The sequence below is a fragment of the Misgurnus anguillicaudatus genome, chromosome 19, assembly GCF_027580225.2.
Source record: "Misgurnus anguillicaudatus chromosome 19, ASM2758022v2, whole genome shotgun sequence".
Taxonomy (NCBI): domain Eukaryota; kingdom Metazoa; phylum Chordata; class Actinopteri; order Cypriniformes; family Cobitidae; genus Misgurnus; species Misgurnus anguillicaudatus.
The window spans coordinates 3,473,529-3,491,124 of NC_073355.2; the positions used below are offsets into that span (position 1 = coordinate 3,473,529).

At 43.0% G+C, this 17,596-nt stretch overlaps 1 long non-coding RNA gene across 1 annotated transcript in view; it reads left to right on the forward strand.

Moving 5' to 3' along the window:
* LOC141350960 (uncharacterized) overlaps positions 1–16,260 on the forward strand; it is a 167,620-nt gene extending 151,360 nt beyond the window's left edge. The window contains exon 3 of the long non-coding RNA XR_012359068.1: positions 15,509–16,260. This is a non-coding gene — a long non-coding RNA (uncharacterized lncRNA). The remainder of the gene's footprint in view (positions 1–15,508) is intronic.
* Positions 16,261–17,596: the final 1,336 nt, after the last annotated feature.

A 17,596-nucleotide genomic window follows, 5' to 3' on the forward strand; every position in this document is an offset into this window, starting at 1 on the left:
AGCCTATATTGTATTTTAACACAACTGAATGCTATTTTTTTACATATTATCTGTTCTGTTGTTAGACAACAAGAAAGAGTTTAAGCTAGTGACTAAACACGACCCAATAACACCTCGTGCTTAATCCAACCAGCTGTTACTTTATACTACTAAAATCCTAATTTAAATGCTACATTGTCTGATACAATTTACATTGAAGAGCTGATACGAGGTGATTTCGGATTACCTGTGTGTCTCATGCAGGGTTGCTCTTCTCATCTGATTGTGTTTATGAGCGCTTTTAATTTTAAATGTGAGTGATAGTTTTATTGTAGATCGCATATAGCGCAGACAATTCAGCGCAAATTCAAAAATATCAGAGAATACTGTTAAACGTGCGCGCGCATACCGCACCATAGGGAGGGAGAGAGAGAGCTCGTGCACAGAGAACTGGTGTGTGTGTGTGTCACCAGGTGACTATATAGGGCGAAGCCAGGGGCGGCGGAGTTTGGTTCCGCCTGAAGATGGTTTCCGCCCGGACCGCATTTCTAAAAACACCCTTTCACTTCCTGGTTGCTGGGGCAACAAAATCAGGGCTTCAGGAGCAACAGGTGTGTGGAAATTCGTGATTGGAGGATGCAGGCAGAAGGGACACATAAATAGGCCCAGAAAAACACAGGAGGAGGGCAGAAGTGAGGAAGAGAGCAGCGTGGGCGAGCTTCGCTCCGCCTAAGGCGGACCACAAAACACCCGTTTCCTGGGAAGCGCTGGGGGCACCGTTGATCGGGGGATCACTTATAGTGGACGGAAAGAGTGCGGGCCCAAGAAAAGCTGAAGGAAGGAGTTGTGGGTTATTTTAAAGCGAAGCCCCACTGGAAGAGAAGCAGTTTGTCTGCAGAGACACCGGGCTGCGGGGTGGTTATCTGTGCTGCTGTGCTGCATTGTGAGGCCGTTACACGGCACCTACTCCAAAGGGGTTGGAGTTGGATACCCGGAGTGAATAAGATTCGCTAAGTGAGAGGCTAAGACGACTACATCGAGGACGATCGCGGTATGATATACGGACCGTCGAAAACCACACTAAGTGTGAGTGGGATTTAATTCTGCTTATGGGGAAGACTAAGCAAAGTGTTACCTGTTATTGTATTGTGAGTAGCTCTGTTGCATTGCGGCCCCACTGGTGAGAGAAAGGAAGCGTGGGCGAGCGGGGAATCCATCCTGGAGGTAGAAGTGGCACGTGAGTAACATTACAGCTTACGTTGTGCATTACTGTATTGTGAGCAGCTCCGTTGCATTACGGCCCCACTGGTGAGAGAGAGGAAGCGTGGGCGAGCCGGGAATCCATCCTGGAGATAGAAGTGACACGTGAGTAACATTACAGCTTACATTGTGCATTATGGATGGTGAAGTGTTATCTGCGACTATATTATGAGCAGCTCCGTCGCATTACGGCCCCACTGGTGAGAGAAGGGAAGCGTGGGCGAGCCGGGAATCCGTCCTAGGAAATAGAAGTGACACGTGAGTGATGTTTCAGCTTACATGGTGGACTGTGAATATTGAAGTGTTACTTGTAATTGTGTTGCGAGCAGCTCCGTCGAAATCACGGCCCCACTGGTGAGAGAGAGAGGAAGCGTGGGCGAGCCGGGAAATCCACCTTGGGAATAGGAGTGATACGTGAGTAACATTACAGCTTATGTTGTGTATTGAGAATATTGGAGTGTTACCTGTTACTGTGTTGTGAGCAGCTCCATTGCACTACGGCCCCACAGGAGAGAGAGAAGTGTGGGCGAGCCGGTAGTGTATCTGAACCATCGCAGGGGCAAGTCCCACGTTCCCTACGTTTCATCTCATCCCCTCCATCCTGAAATACTGTCCTAACCACCACACGGTGGGCCCGGGCCCCGTTTGGCTTCGTCCATAATCCACTGAGTGGGTGTGCAGTGTCGTGGGTGAGACTCGTCTTCATTTGTGTGAGTGCACTTTACAGCTTGCAGTGTTGTGCTGTGTATGTCCCTGATAGAAGCCATTCGAGGCTGCGGAGCCATGAAGAGAGCCAGCTGTGGGAAATGGTGGAGTGTGGGACAAAGACCCTCAGGAAGGGGAATGTTCTCCAGTTTTTTTAACTATTTAATTCTCTTCCTATTTTAATCTTTAATAAAGCTTCATTTTAAATGTTACTCACCCCTGTGTGTCTGGTCATTGGGGTGGTTTTGGGACCTCCTCGGGGTGGAACTAGGAGGAGCGTGACCCGCGATAGGGGCGGTCCGCTTCTCCAACCTGTGACATGTGTGTGGGAAAACACTAACCTTTCGTTAAGTCATAACACTCGATCAACCGTCTTCTCTGTCAGTAACATCTGTTGACTGTTAACTTTTACGTGAAAAGACAACGGAGGAACCCAGGTGGAAAACACCGCCAACTTTTAGAGAAAGTGTGCACGCGCACGAGAGAGAGCACATGAAGCCGTTTTAAATAGTAAAATAAAATGTAAATGGTAATCATGGAAAATCTATTTGATTTGTGCCAGTGTTGAGTCTGTGGCGGGGCGCCCTTCTTCTTCTCGTTTGCACGAGCCTCAAATCAAACAGTGATTGACAACTGGTCCAATTGTGCGGTGGGTGTCGTGGTGTCTCTTTCCTCCTGTTTTAAAAATGCGCAACTACTGTGCTCGCTTCGTCTTCGCGTTTGAGCGAATCTCAAATCAAACAGTGATTGACAACTGGTCCAATGGTGTGGTGGGTGTCTGACAACTGGTCCAATGGTGTTGTGGGTGTCATGGTGTCTCTTTCCTCTTGTTTTAAAAACGCGCAACTACTGTGCTTGCTTTGTCTTCGTGTTCGCGCGAATCTCAAATCAAACAGTGATTGACAACTGGTCCGATGGTATGGTGGGTGTCATGGTGTCTCTTTCCTCCTGTTTTAAAAACGCGCAACTACTGTGCTTGCTTTGTCTTCGCGTTCGTGTGAATCTCAAATCAAACAGTTATTGACAACTGGTCCAATGGTGTGGTGGGTGTCTGACAACTGGTCCAATGGTGTTGTGGGTGTCATGGTGTCTCTTTCCTCTTGTTTTAAAAACGCGCAACTACTGTGCTCGCTTCGTCTTCGCGTTCGCGCGAGTCTCAAATCAAACAGTGATTGACATCTCTCTGGTCCAATGGTGCGGTGGGCATTTTCAGGTTGACAGTAAATCTAGCTGGCCCAATGAGATTGGAGGGGGGGCACCAGGGGGGGCCAATCATATTCCAAGGGGGGGGGGGGTGCCACTCCATGCCCCCCCCCTCGAGACACGCCCCTGCCCCCAAACCCATGCCGATCGATTTGACCCATCTGTCAGCCTCTGAATGATCTCGTTGCATCCAACACATCTCTGTGAGTGCCCCATTTGACCTCTGCGCCCGGCGGTAAGTTCTGTCCAAATTCAGTCTAAAATTGAAATGTTAAATCGAACTAAGGTCTATTTGTTAACCCCCTCTGTTTGTGTCTCAGCACAAACAGCCCTCATCGACTCCGGATCCGCGGGCAACTTCATCTAGACGCAACTCTTACAGAAATTGAACATCCATAAACATCCTTGTCAGGAGGATCTGAGAGTCCAAACCATCCAAGGCCGTGAGTTACCCTGTCTGTTCCACTATCGTTGAAAGCCTTCCTGTTCATCATCTTGTGGAAATTCCCTGCGAATACAAGGCATTCCAGGATCTCTTCAGTAAACAACTGGTAACTACATTACAACCTTACCGGCCATGGGACTGTGCCATTGATCTGCTACCTGGAGCCACCCTGCCTAAAGGCCGAATCTACCCTCTGTCTATCCCGGAGCAAAGGGCCATGGAGGAGTATGTATGGGAAGCTCTTCAACAGCAGTTCATCCGACCATCTACTTCCCCTGCTGCTTCTAGTTTTTTCTTCATAGCCAAGAATGACAGAGGCTTGAGACCCTGTATTGATTATCGCCATCTCAACTCCCAAACCATTAAGTTTAGCTATCCACTTCCTCTGGTCCCAGCTACGTGGAGCCCGTATCTTCTTAAAACTGGACCTTTGCAGTGCATACAACCTCGAAGAATGGAGGCCCTGGCTGGAGGGTGCTCATCATGAATTCAAAGTAATCACTGATCATCGTAACTTGGAATACCTGAGAGAACCCAATAGATTGAACCCTTGCCAGACCCGTTGGGTCCTCTTCTTCAACCGCTTCAATTTTGTGGTAACTTACTGCCCTGGTACTAAGAATCTCCAAGCTGATACCCTCTCTCGCTATCATAACTCTCCGTCAGAGGATCACCTTCCCAATTACATCCTCCTCCAGCCGTGTTTGTCAGCCCAATCATCTGGGATATAGATGAACAGATAAATCAAACAAATCTCCTACATCCCTCTGACGGAAACCCCAGAAGGTCTTATTTTCATCCCCGAACAGTATTGCAACGAACTCCTGAACTCCGCTCATACCGCTTTGGGCTCTGGACATCCAGGTAGCAGACGCACCCTCTTGCTCCTTAGTCATAGGTACTGGTGGCACTCTCTCACACAAGATGTCTCTAGCTTCATCCAAGGTTGCTCAATCTGTGCCATAACCAACACTCATAGGAAGCTCCCCATGGGTAAACTTGTACCACTTCCGATACCTCAGCATCCGTGGTCCCATTTGGGTGTCGATTTCATGACTGATCTCCCCAAATCCGATAACCATACTTGCATCCTTTTAGTAATGGAATGTTTCTCCAAAGGCTGCAAATCCCTCTACCAAAGTACCCACAGCCTTCGAGACCGCAGAAGCTCTATTCAACAACGTGTTTCAGCATTCCACAGGACATTGTGTGGCGATAATTCTTCCAACTCCTACAGTAACAGTCAGTTTATTGTCAGAATAGCATCTTCAAACCAATGGCCAGACTGAGCGTAAGATCCAGGAGACCAGGCGTTACCTGCTTACTTACTGCCACCAGTACCAGGACAGCTGGAACTGCTATCTCCCTTGGGCTGAATACACTCAAAATTCCCTTCCTCAATTCACCACTGGACTCTTTCCCTTTCAATATATTCTGGGTTATCAACCTTCTCTCTTCCCCTAGTCTGGCGAATCCTTGGCGGTTCCAGTAGTTGATTACTGGTTCCATCAGAGCGAGAGGGTTTAGGACTCAGCCTACGTGCACCTCCAACAGGCTGTGCAGAGGCGTGGAGATCAAGCTAGCTGTCTTTGTTCTGACCCTCCTCAGTATCAACCTGGACAGAAGGCATGGCTATTGACCAGGGACATCCACCTCCGCAAGCCCTCCGTAAGCTGAGTCCCTGTTACATCTGCCCCTTCACAGTTCAGAGGCAGCTGAACGCAGTCACTTACTGGCTCATCCTAACTCCTCACTACCGGATCTCACCTACCTTTCACATATCACTCCTCAAGCTTTATTCTGACACTGTTCCTTTTCCTTTCACAGACCCAGACACAACAGATGTTCCTTCTCCTCCCATTCCGCTAGAAGAGGAGCCCATCTATCGAGTTCATACCATCATGGATTCCCAGCGGCGAGGTCCTCGACTGGAATACTTGGTGGACTGGGATCGCCCCGCCCCTAGGCCTTGAGGTTGACCTCGCCGCTGTGCTCATCCCTCTCTACCGCTGTCAAGAGCCATCTCAGGAGCAGGGGGTACTGTCAGGACTACATTACCAGCACCATCATCCTCATCATTCACCCCTCCCCCTAGTTCACTTTCACCGGAGTATTAATCCTCTTCACCTGTGCCCCATTATCTCACTCCCTTTATTATACCTGTGATACTTACCTTTAGACTTAACTGCCATCTTCATCCTGTCGTCATTATTCTCGATTTCTCTTTGCCATATCATCCTCCACCACCTGCAAACAAAGACTCTGTTACTTTCCATTTAAGTTTCATTCTGATGAACTGTTTCCATTACTCCCCATTGGCTATTCCTATGATATCTTCATTCAGTAAACTACATTAATCTTACCTGCTGCCTGCATCCTGTTCCATTGTGTGACAGACTTGACTTGACTAGCTACTGTAAAAGGATATTGTTTAACACTCTAAGAAGGGCCATGTTAGTACTGTGAGCAGATTTAAAACCAGATTGAAAAATTTTAGTAATACAACTGAGACAAGATGGTTTAATATTAGCAATGATGTCTTTAAGTGATTGAAAGAAAAAACATCCCCAAAAAACAGGATGAGGTCAAGCCCAGTCATATAAACAGAAAATGTTTAGTTTTGACAAATCAGTGTATTAAAACATCCCAGCATTTTGGGTTGAAATAACCCAGTATAGATTCAGTTACAGATGTGGCCTAAAAATGTGTTTTGTCCTACGACTTTCTGCAATTCGTCTCTCGGAGTCTCGCGGGGGGGGGCTAACTTTCCCTTTTCCCTTAATGTGTTTCACTTCACAGAATATCCACCAGGTGGTGCATAACCTCTCTCTCACCATCTCTGTCTGAAATCTAAAATTGCATTTTACATCTTACTTGTAGAGTCATTTTCTTACTTAAGGTTGAGATTTTGTTTCATTTAAAGTCACCACTATTGTGATCAGTGTTTGATTTGTTATGGCAGAGTGCAACCGTTTGGTGGTGGTCAGTTCAGTAAATAAAGTCTAAACATCATCATATGAAAACGTATGTATTAATTTATTGTTTGCACACTTATCAGAAGCATCTTTCTCTGACAATAATGTGATACTACAGGATGAGATCCAGCTCTATCATAGCAGTTTGTCTTTCTGAAGAATTTTGAATCACTGACACTCAAAATTAACCGGTTTCTAAAGTAGACACACAAATATCAAGAATCAGAGTATGAATCACAAGGATGGTGACAATAAAATGAAAAGCTTCATGCTGCAATGCATTCTGGGTATCAACAAATTACAAATCTCATCCAGGACTCCCAGAATGCACCGCAGCATGAATAAATAATGACCTTTTTTTAACTATTTTCTTTGTCGCCATTGTTGAGATTCATGCTCTGATTCTTGGTGTCTGTGCATCTACATTATGCAGTGGTTAATGTTTATGTGCAAACTATCAAATCCTCCTTCAGAATGACAAACTGCTATGAGAGTTCTGGACCTTACACTGTAGTATTTCATTATTAACAGAAAAGGATGCTTCTGATGAGGGGGGAAAACTATATTAATGAATCTTTTCATTAAATGATTATGTTTGACAATGTTTATGTATCAACCATCAATATTCAATTAGACAATTGCCTTTTCTTTGTTATAACATGTGTTTTAAACACACTTAGATATAGCAGCCAGAAAACACTTACAAGCCAACGGTCAAGAGTCAAAGTACAACTAAAACAACCACTGATCACAATAATGGTGACTTTAAATGAAACAGCCAATGACTCTACAAGTAAGATGTGAAATGCAATTTTAGGTATCAGACAGAGATGTTGACAAAGAGGATAACAGAGCTTTTAATTCTGCTTCATTGTTACTTTTTAACACTCTGTAAGATTGGGACAATATATACATCCTGGGGCCCGTTTCAATAAGGAGGTTCAACCAACTCAGAGTTTAAACTTGAACTCTGAGTTGACTTACTCCGAGACAGGAAACTCTGAGTTTTCGGCTACAGAACAGCTGATCTGAGTTAGTTCAATCGACTCTGAGTAGGTTGACTCTGAGTTAAGCGCGTGCACAGCCACAATGAAAAGCCATCATCAATGGAGCTCAGATATTACGATTTACCATGGCAACAGCACGTGACAAAGAGGTCTTAATCATTTTTACTACTAAAATTGAAGGTGTTACTGCAAGTGTAATGCAACTACGAGCATATATTTTAAAGAAAATAGTTGTTTTTGTAAATTGCTACTCTAGTAAATGCGTACATTTATTTTTCATCACAGTTAAAATATCCGAAGTAAATAAACTGAGGACTGTACGTTATTATATTCATTTACATGCAGATGCAATCCCATGGACAAAAATATGACAGCAGCTCAGCTAAAAATGAAATTAAGCATAATACTTTGTCATTAAAGGCTACGAACTTTACAAATGTTTGTCGTGAATAAAACAGAAATTCACCGAGCCGGGATTCGAACTCCGATCGCCGACAGTACGTCTGCCCTAACCACTGCACACAGTACTACCCACTAGAGCAGCGATAATGACAAGTAGATACATAAGAAATGCCAAGACAACTGTTTAGATGTAAGAGCACCACAAAGACTGATATTAGTCATATAAGGATATTTAGATATCTAAAATGACTGCAAAAAATAATAATTTTGCTCACATAAATGTAAGTGGATATGATAAAAAACCACTCTGGGTCTCAAAATCCACTTGCGACATAAATTTAACTTCCTACAAATGAATGCAACATCATCATCTACAGAATTCTCTATAAAAGTACATGACATTTTAGTCACTAAGTCGATCTATGCACCTAAGTATATCATATTAGCTTTACAAGTCATTTCAATATACTTTTTTAAATTTTTTTAGTTGAAAGTTTAGTGTAATATATAAAAATATAAAGTTGTAAAAGTTAAAATGGTTTGCACTGGCAATTTAATTATAACTTAAAGACAGCTAAAAAATATTTTACAGTGTACATGATAAAAATGTGCACAATGAATGAATGTACTAAAGCAACTAACAAGATAAAACACCGCTACTCCTTTAAAAATGGGGAGGAGACCACAAGAAACTCAGAGTTAACAGGATAAAACCTGCTCCCGACCAGGTTAGGTTTAGAGAGTATGTTATTCCGGAAACAGACTCTGAGTATAAGTTACCTCTCCTTCTGAAACAGGCTTGACTTACCCCGCTGTCTCAGGTTTAACCTACCTCCCTTTTTGAAACGGAAAACTCAGAGTTTCCCTTATTTCAGGGTTAACAAACTCAGAGTTTTCACTTAACCACCTTTCTGAAACGGGCCCCAGCAGTGTTCATTTAACTCTGGTGATTTTTCTGTATGAGGGCTTTTGCTAATGAGCAAACCTGCGCGGGGCCCTTAGACTAGCCCTAAGTGGGCCCATAAAGGGCCATCGTCGGCTTACTTGCAGGGTATTTAACTTTGCTATTAAAACAGCAAAGTGACACCAGGAAGAATAGCTGCTGCCTTTGCAGCAGCTAATGGGGATCTTAATAAACAAACAAACAAACAAACAAACATCAACCCCTTGCCAGCATACTGTAACAGCGCATACAACTATTAAGATGACTGTACGTGCAATGTGCATTTATACTAAGTGCAACAGAGAATTTTGTGTGAGCTTAATACACATAACTCTATTTACAATTAATATCTTAATTATTTGTGTTTCATTGTTTGTTCATAATGTTTATGTCAGTTTTTCTATAAGTATCAATATTTTAAAGAGATTAATGTGGTATAAAAATATATTAGTATTCTTATATATTAAGAATAACAATATGATACATTTATATTGTGCTAAAATGCTTTACATATGGAAAGAGGAATTCTTCTCAACCACCACCAATAAAGAAAAATGGCATTTAAACCCACGCGAAGCGAACTAGAAAACATGCTTTCATACTCCACAGTCGCCATATGGTATCTTTATTTAGTTTTATATTTATATTAATAATACCTTTAATAATACCTTTCTTGCGCATATAGGCAGTCAGTGTTATGTTTTAATCCTTTCGGCCGTAATTCATAACTGTAAAAAATATTCAGTGGCTTTGTAAATATCACTTAAATAATTTTCTGAGGGTATCTGCGTACGTGGGATCTGGGCAGGTCTGCATTTCCTCCATACCTTGACGCTTTGTGTGTTCGACTTTATATGGTGCGTCCCTAACTGATCGGTGTATGACATCAGAGTACCGCGAGAGCAAAGAACGCGAGTCTGGTTATATTGCAAATGGAAAAGAAATAGAAGGTTTGGCATGTGAGCGTGTGAACTGACAGAAATGCGTGTCTCACTGCGAATGCGTGGGACTTGAGAGCCCTGGTTATATCAACATATGTCAAATTAAGTTACGCAATATCCACTTATTTTTATAAGTTATAAACATTCATTTGAAATAACTTACAGCGTATGTACAGTAGGCTATAGTAGATGTGCCTAAATTGCATTTTAACAAATGAACTGCAAGGGTAGGAATCAAAACCCCACATGCTGGTGAAAACTGAAAAATACGGGTTTCTTTTGATTCCTAAAAGGAGATCGATTAGCATTGGGGATTGGCAAAGAACTGTCAGACCTGGGGGTGGGTGCAGAGTCGTATAATAAGAGAGTTACGAAACGCTTTAATCTCGCCGCCGCGGGGTCACGTGATTCATGTAACGTTCTACAGTTCCAAACTGTCAATTTGTTTGCATAGGTTTTCAGCTATTTTAGGTAAATATTAGCTTGTAATGTGAATTGATTACTACACTTACTATGTTTATAACGTTTCCCTTTCAATACGGTTCACTTCGCATTGCGTCAGTTAGCTGACGCTATGGGGGAAACTCCTGTTTATTCCGTGACTGAAGCCTATTGGTTAACGTCTGTACAAAGTACAGACCAATGACGTTTGAACCCGCGCGCGGGATGCACACATCCTTATATAAGCGCGGTTCAAGCGTCAGGAGCTCATTAATTTCTCCTTCAGCGCGAACCTCTCGCTGCTCCGAAGAAGAAGAAGCCTTACCTCGCCGTCGACAAAAGCCCTGCAGCGGTTTTGTTGTGTCAGGGAAGATTGTGCCTTCAAATGATTCCTATGCTGCGTTTTAACTCTCTTTGGTTTTATGTGGCTTGCTTTCTCCCACTCCGTTCCAACAAAGATTCTTGAACATTCCTGATTTGTTAAATGAGGGGCATGGAATGTTGCTACGGTGTCGGAATGCCTCGTATTTGTCAACTAAATGGTTCTAGGTGGGATTGTTAGCCTCCTTTCTTCGGTTTGGACATAATCTTAATAGACACTACTAGTCTGCCCGATCATTTCTCTCTGGTTTAGACGGAATCAGAGGCAGAACGAATTTGTTTAACATACTGAGGCCCGAATACCTCGATTTATTCAGTCCCGTCCTATATCAGTGCGCTGAATATTGGTACATTCTTATTTACCCGGTTTTTCTGCCCTTTTTTAATAAACGGCAAAACCGCGGGCCTCACGGCAGACTTCCTCTCTGCGATGGGTTCAGTCTGACATTAAACCACCTAGACATACTGCTCTGCTCCGTGAGCCGTTCGGGTCACCGTCACTACTGAGGCTCGTGCACCTGAACGGCCGAGCTCTGGTCTTCGCAGCACAGCTGCATCGACATAGAACTGTCTGGGGGAAGAGGGGTTAAGTTGCGCCTCGCCTGGACTGCCCTGAAATGTTTTCTGTGTGCTGTTTATCCAAAACATACTGTGTAATACTGTTGGTTATGCGACCTCACTATAGTGGCGAACGGTATTGAATTCCTCTAAAAAGAGTAATTTCCGTGCTTACTATACTGTGTATTGACACCCCACGGTTGTACGGTGTCTCTAAACACTTCCTCGCCTTACTGACAAGCAATCAGTAATACGCACACACGGCCCGCTGTCAATAATTCTATCGACGCTTGCCGAAAAACCCCCGGTTTGGCCATTTACTGTGTATTGACACCCCACGGCTGTACGGTGTCTCTAACACCTTTCTGCCAAATTCGCTCGCAGTCCACCTCAGTTTCTTCGGACGGCTACTCAAAGGCTTACAGCCAAGCGGTTTATGACGTTTTTCGGCCATACAGCTGATTTATATCAGCAGATCCGAAGACGCTCACACCTCCGCTCCGCTACAATACTCGTAGATATTAATGGTAATATCAACCTGAAGTGAGCTTGCTACCCGCCACAATAAGTTTCAAAGCTCAAAGCGCGCACACAGACAGACGCGCGGCATCTCGTTTAAGACGGGCTCACGTACCCCCCTAACGAGCCTCAGAAAGCTGAATATCGTGGCATTCTGTTCATAAGTCCACTTCAGTTTGACTAAGCAAAGGTCCCGCCCCGAGCTGACGGCCGGGAAGCTCATGCTTAAGTTACACACAGCTGCATGAAGTGCTACCATTACGAGATCGCCAGCATCTGCTGTGGGTTGAACACGCTTTACGACGGCAATCAGCCTTCGGCACGTGGAACGCCCGTTTGTCTCATATCAATCACCTTGTTCTGTACATACGGTCCATTAAGGGGATGATTTTAGCACTGCAGCACTCTCGACCATGTTATTGTGATAATGCGGTCGGGCAAACTACGGTGGTTTCATTATTTACCGAACCAGACTGAGATCTCGCCCCCTGTACAAGCTGGCGAGTCATCTCCTTTATAAACTCATTGCATCGCTTTATAAGCTATGTTCAATCAGAGTGATACGCATCTCGTGCTTAAACTACCAAGATGCAGACATATTAACCCATTACGATGGGCGTGCGGGGATTGCATCCGTGGGACACGACCTACATTACGTGCCTTATAACACGTTGACACGAGCTGCTAGGACCCCTTTCGCAAGGCGTCCTTATGCAAAGTCTGATCTATTCTGTCTAGTGACAGCGAGAGTGTTCCCCCCGCGAATTTTAGGTGGAACAGCTTTCTCCTCACTACAGAGGCTCGTGCACGGCGGCTTTCTACCCCTGCGTATATATATGTGGCGGTGATAACAGCGAACCACGCTTTTATGACCGACCATTCACTTTATTCATAAGTCTGTCATTTCTCAGATGCGGACGGTGCCCGAGGCGCAGCGCTCTGGAACTGTCCAAGGTACTGTATGACAGATACGTCTGACGTACATCAGACGATCAGCTGTTCATCGGCGTCACAGATCACTCACTAGCGCACCTGTCAATACAGGTTATTTATGAATCGTTGACGTTATCACCTCCCGTGACAATTAAGTCTACTCCATGTATGGATTAGATCCTCGGGCATGGTCTTAGAAGTTTCTCATTGGTCCCCGCCGTCCAGGTTGTCAGTTTACAGCTTCGACATCCCTGCTTCGCGCACTACTGAGGTTTGTTGCATTAAAGGTGCGCCGCGTAAGCTCACCTGTATGCACGATATGGGTTTTAATTATATGCGTCCAATGTGCGTAAAGAAGCTCACATATGCACGCTATAACATTTCGGTATACACTAAAGATGCGCTCGGAAAAGCTCATCTGTATACACGGCTGTGACACATACATACATTGTTGTTCATCTGTGTACGTTCACGGTGCGTTCAGTGCCCACCGTACGTTCATCAATCATATCTGTACACATTCACGGCGCGTTCTGTGCATTGATTTATCTATACGCATTCACGGTGCACTGAAGGGTTCACCCGTGTGCGCACAACTTATTATTGTTTGAGAATCTTGCCGGCCTGTGCATTATAACACTCTGATTCATCTATATGCATTCACGATGTATTCAAGTGTTCACCTTTGCCCGTGCAATTTATAGTCAATACACATTTACGGCGCGCTTGGACAGCTCACCGATCTGTGCACTATAATACTACCTATATGCATCCCGATGCGCTCGAGGGCGCACCTGGGTTCACACTATTGTGGTATCTGTATAATCCCACGCTACGAACCGTTCTGCCGCATATTATAGTCAGATCGGCCGTTCGTGAGCTTCGCAGATCACTCACTATGTATGTGTGTTGCTTACAGTGGTTATTTAGATGGATCGTTGAAACCATCGCACTGGCTCACGCCCCTCTATGAGCTATGTCCTATATAGATCCCACTCTGTGAGAGTTTGGCTTTTTCATGGGCTTGGTCTACAGGGGTATCTATATTTGATATCTGCTACACGGCCGGCTGGTCTTTGCCATCTACGTTGTCAGATTGTACAGCTTAGACGTCCCTGCCCTACGAGCGCAGGTTCTCTCGGCTCAATCATGCACGCTCATGCATTTTATGTGTACACTACGGTGCGCTCAGCGAGCTCACCAACGTGACTCTGAATTTACCTATCTCGCACACCCGCGGCGCACTCGGTATCTCGCCGTCTTGTGCTATGTTATGTGCCCCCGGTGCGTTTAAAACCCCACCGTGTGCGCGTCAACATTTTATATGGTGCTTACACATTGCTTTTAAGCTGTGAATATGCCGGGTATAGGGCCACACGCAATGTCTCTCCGGTAAGGCACTTCTGTACGTTGTGTATGCACGGCGTGATGGGATTACGTTCCCCCATAGCGTCAGCTAACTGACGCAATGCGAAGTGAACCGTATTGAAAGGGAACGCTTAGGTTACTCACGTAACCCCGGTTCCCTGAAATAACGGGAACGAAGCATTGCGTCACTTGCCGTGCTACAAACGTCTACGCAGCGAGGGTATTCGGCTGCACGCTTCAGTCGAATAATAATGAGCTCCTGACGCTTGAACCGCGCTTATATAAGGACGTGTGCATCCCGCGCGCGGATTCAAACGTCATTGGTCTGTACTTTGTACAGACGTTAACCAATAGGCTTCAGTCACGGAGTAAACAGGAGTTTCCCCCATAGCGTCAGCTAACTGACGCAATGCTTCGTTCCCGTTATTTCAGGGAACTGGGGTTACGTGAGTAACCTAAGCGTTTTTTTACTAGGGAGTGATGGAAATACAGTAAATCAGTTAATAAAGATAAACAGTTAATGGTGACCCAAAGATAACTGTGGTTATCTATAACAACTACAGCAACACAGTTTATCTTTTATTTTTGTAGTAAAAATATGGCTATATAAATGTATATCAATCTGCTAAAAACATCTTTCCTACACTTTTATTATATTAAAATCACAAAAAATATCGCCAACGCGGTTATTTGTAACAGTGAAACATAACAGAAACACAATAAATTCACATTTAATTGTATTTATAGTACACATTAAATGTTAATATTCGAGGATACATCACTCGTATTACTTCAAACACAATGAAACACATAGCAGCATTGTGAAGCAGTGTGAGGGATAACGTTAGTTCGGCCAAAAACGATATTAAACCCATGATTTACTCACCCCCAAGCTGTCCGAGTTGCATATGTCCATTGTTTTTCAGACAAACACATTTTCGTATATTTTAGAAAATATTTTAGATCTTTCAGTTGATTAAATGTAATGTTACGGGGTCTACCAATAGTCCCCGACCTTCAAGTCCAAAAAAACTGACTACTCTTTCTTCTGTGTATTTTTGTACACCTCTCACTCTAGATCAAGGTCAGAGCAAGTGCCCTCTTTTTTAATGTTCTGCTTATATGACTGTTAACAGCAAACCAAAGTTTTCAAGAGCATTTATGCTTTAATCCTTGACTGACAGGAGAGCTAATTCAGTGGTTGCAATATCGATAAATATTGATAAAGTCAATCAAATAAAGGTAGTGTGGTGTGCTTTTAAAGGTTAACCGCACCACACTGTTCTGTGTGATCGGCCAATAACATTACTATCAACAAGGGTGTGTTTAATATCCAAGTAGCATTCTGACAATTGTGAAATCCTCCCAGTAATTTTTGTTATTTTTCTATATTCTCTTTATATAAGAAAAGCACTAATAAAACTTAATCTGTTCTTTTGTTTTTGCAGATTTGGTGATTCATGTGAAAGGAACACATTGATCTGATCAATCACTACGCTGTCATTCACTAGTAACTCACCACTACAGATGATGGATTTCATGAATTCTGTACCATGTTTGCTTATGTTTTGGCAAATAATGGGCTTGGATGTATTTTTTTAAACCTGGTTTTGGATTATAAATTATGTCCCAAAGCAATATGTCCCATTTTGCACAGAAGCACAGCAATGGGAACTGACTGTTTTTAAGAACCAGTTCCATTTGAAAAGCATATTATATCTGGATGGAATATAGCAACAAATAAATGTTTTTTTAATCAAATTATAACAATTTTTGACTTTCTTGAAAGCATATTCCTTAATAAAGGAATCCTACGGACACAGAGAACTTAAATAGAATCAGAATTGTAAATTAGCTTATGTTTGGAGTACCATACAGTTTCTGTTTTATACTGTAAAGCTACTACATTTCAGTTATTTAACAGTTAATATATGCAATATATTTTAATGTGTAAATAATAATACAGTTAATTATGTGTTAATAAAACAGTATTCACCTTGTAACACTTGAATGGCTGACATAATATAATTCTGAAAACAAGAAATTTTACTGATAGCAAAAAATATTTACTGAAAAGGACAAAATCTTGACAGATTAAGCCAATGTTTACTTAAGCTTCACATTATCAGTCTCTGTTAGGATATCCTTGTGCAGTGAGAAAAAGATGTTAAATGCTAATAATAAACACATTCAAAGTTTATACGTAATCCTGACATTGGTAATAATTGCACTGTTGGAATTTCCACTCAATGCTGTCCTTGACAGACATTATCAACATCTTTACACACAAACAGCTAATCAATATCCACCCACACCATGTAAAATTTAATACCAGTGTTTTTGTGACCTTGTTGGGACATTTTGATGTCCCCATGAGGAAACAAGCTTATAAATCAAACGGAATGATGTTTCTTGAAAATGTGAAGTAGTAGAAGGGTTTCTGTGATGGTTAGGGTTAGGGAATGGGGTAGGTTAGGGGAATAGAATATACAGTTTGTAGACTCCACAACATTCTCATACCATCAGAGTGTATGAATGATGCAGACCAAAGAAACCGGTATGTTGTAGAATGGCACAACGTGAGCTTTCATCGTGCAGCCCCAGTCCAAAACTGGTTTGCTGACGGTAGAAAGAATCAGAATGCACGATGAAAGCTCATGTTGTGCAATATATGGCACATATATTTATCGTGCAATACCCCCCCCCCATATTTATCGTGCAATACCTCCCCCCATACTTGCCATTTTTGAACCCCATAGAAGAGTTATATGAAAGGTATATGACCAGCAGCCCTTTGTGCGCATGCCTCTTTTGCAGGCGATGGAAGAGGCATGTGATGAGATTGATGTTGGTGCAATTTAAGGATGGATAAGGCGCTCTAGGTGAGGGAATATATTGCCTGTGATGTGGACGAGGCGTTGTGACTTGTTTGGTGAAAAAAAAAATCAACAGCATGTGTGTGTATCTGCAAATATTTTTGTGCATGTGAACAATCTAATACAAACAGTATTTAAGTATTATGGCAAAGCATACTAAAGAAAAGTGCACTTTTCATTATGCCCAACTGTGTGTAGTTGGTTAGACAAAAATCTGGTAATATGAATGAAGTGCGTTCCAATTTGTGTCAAAGTTTGATTTTGATAATGTTATATGTAGTTTAGGTTGGAGTGCTTCATTTTGCAGGATATATGTGGTATTTTGCTATTTGGGTGTGTGGTTTTGTAAATTGTTTTAAGTTTTTTTGATAAAACCAGACTAGTTTGCAAAATTGTGTGTTAGCAATTGGAAAAAACTGTAATCCCCATTTTTCTGTTGTCTACCTGCCTCCATGTTCACCATTTCTAAATTCTATTGAGGAGTTTTTCTTCACATGGCGCTGGAAAGTTGGATACGGCATACAAGAAGGTTCTTTCCACTGTGTCTGGCAAGAGAGAGTATAGCATGTAAAGTGGATGAAGTATGGTTAGACCCAGCCCAGAGGAAATATGGAGCCTTGATACACCCAACCATCTCCACATGCAAGCACACACGTTTGG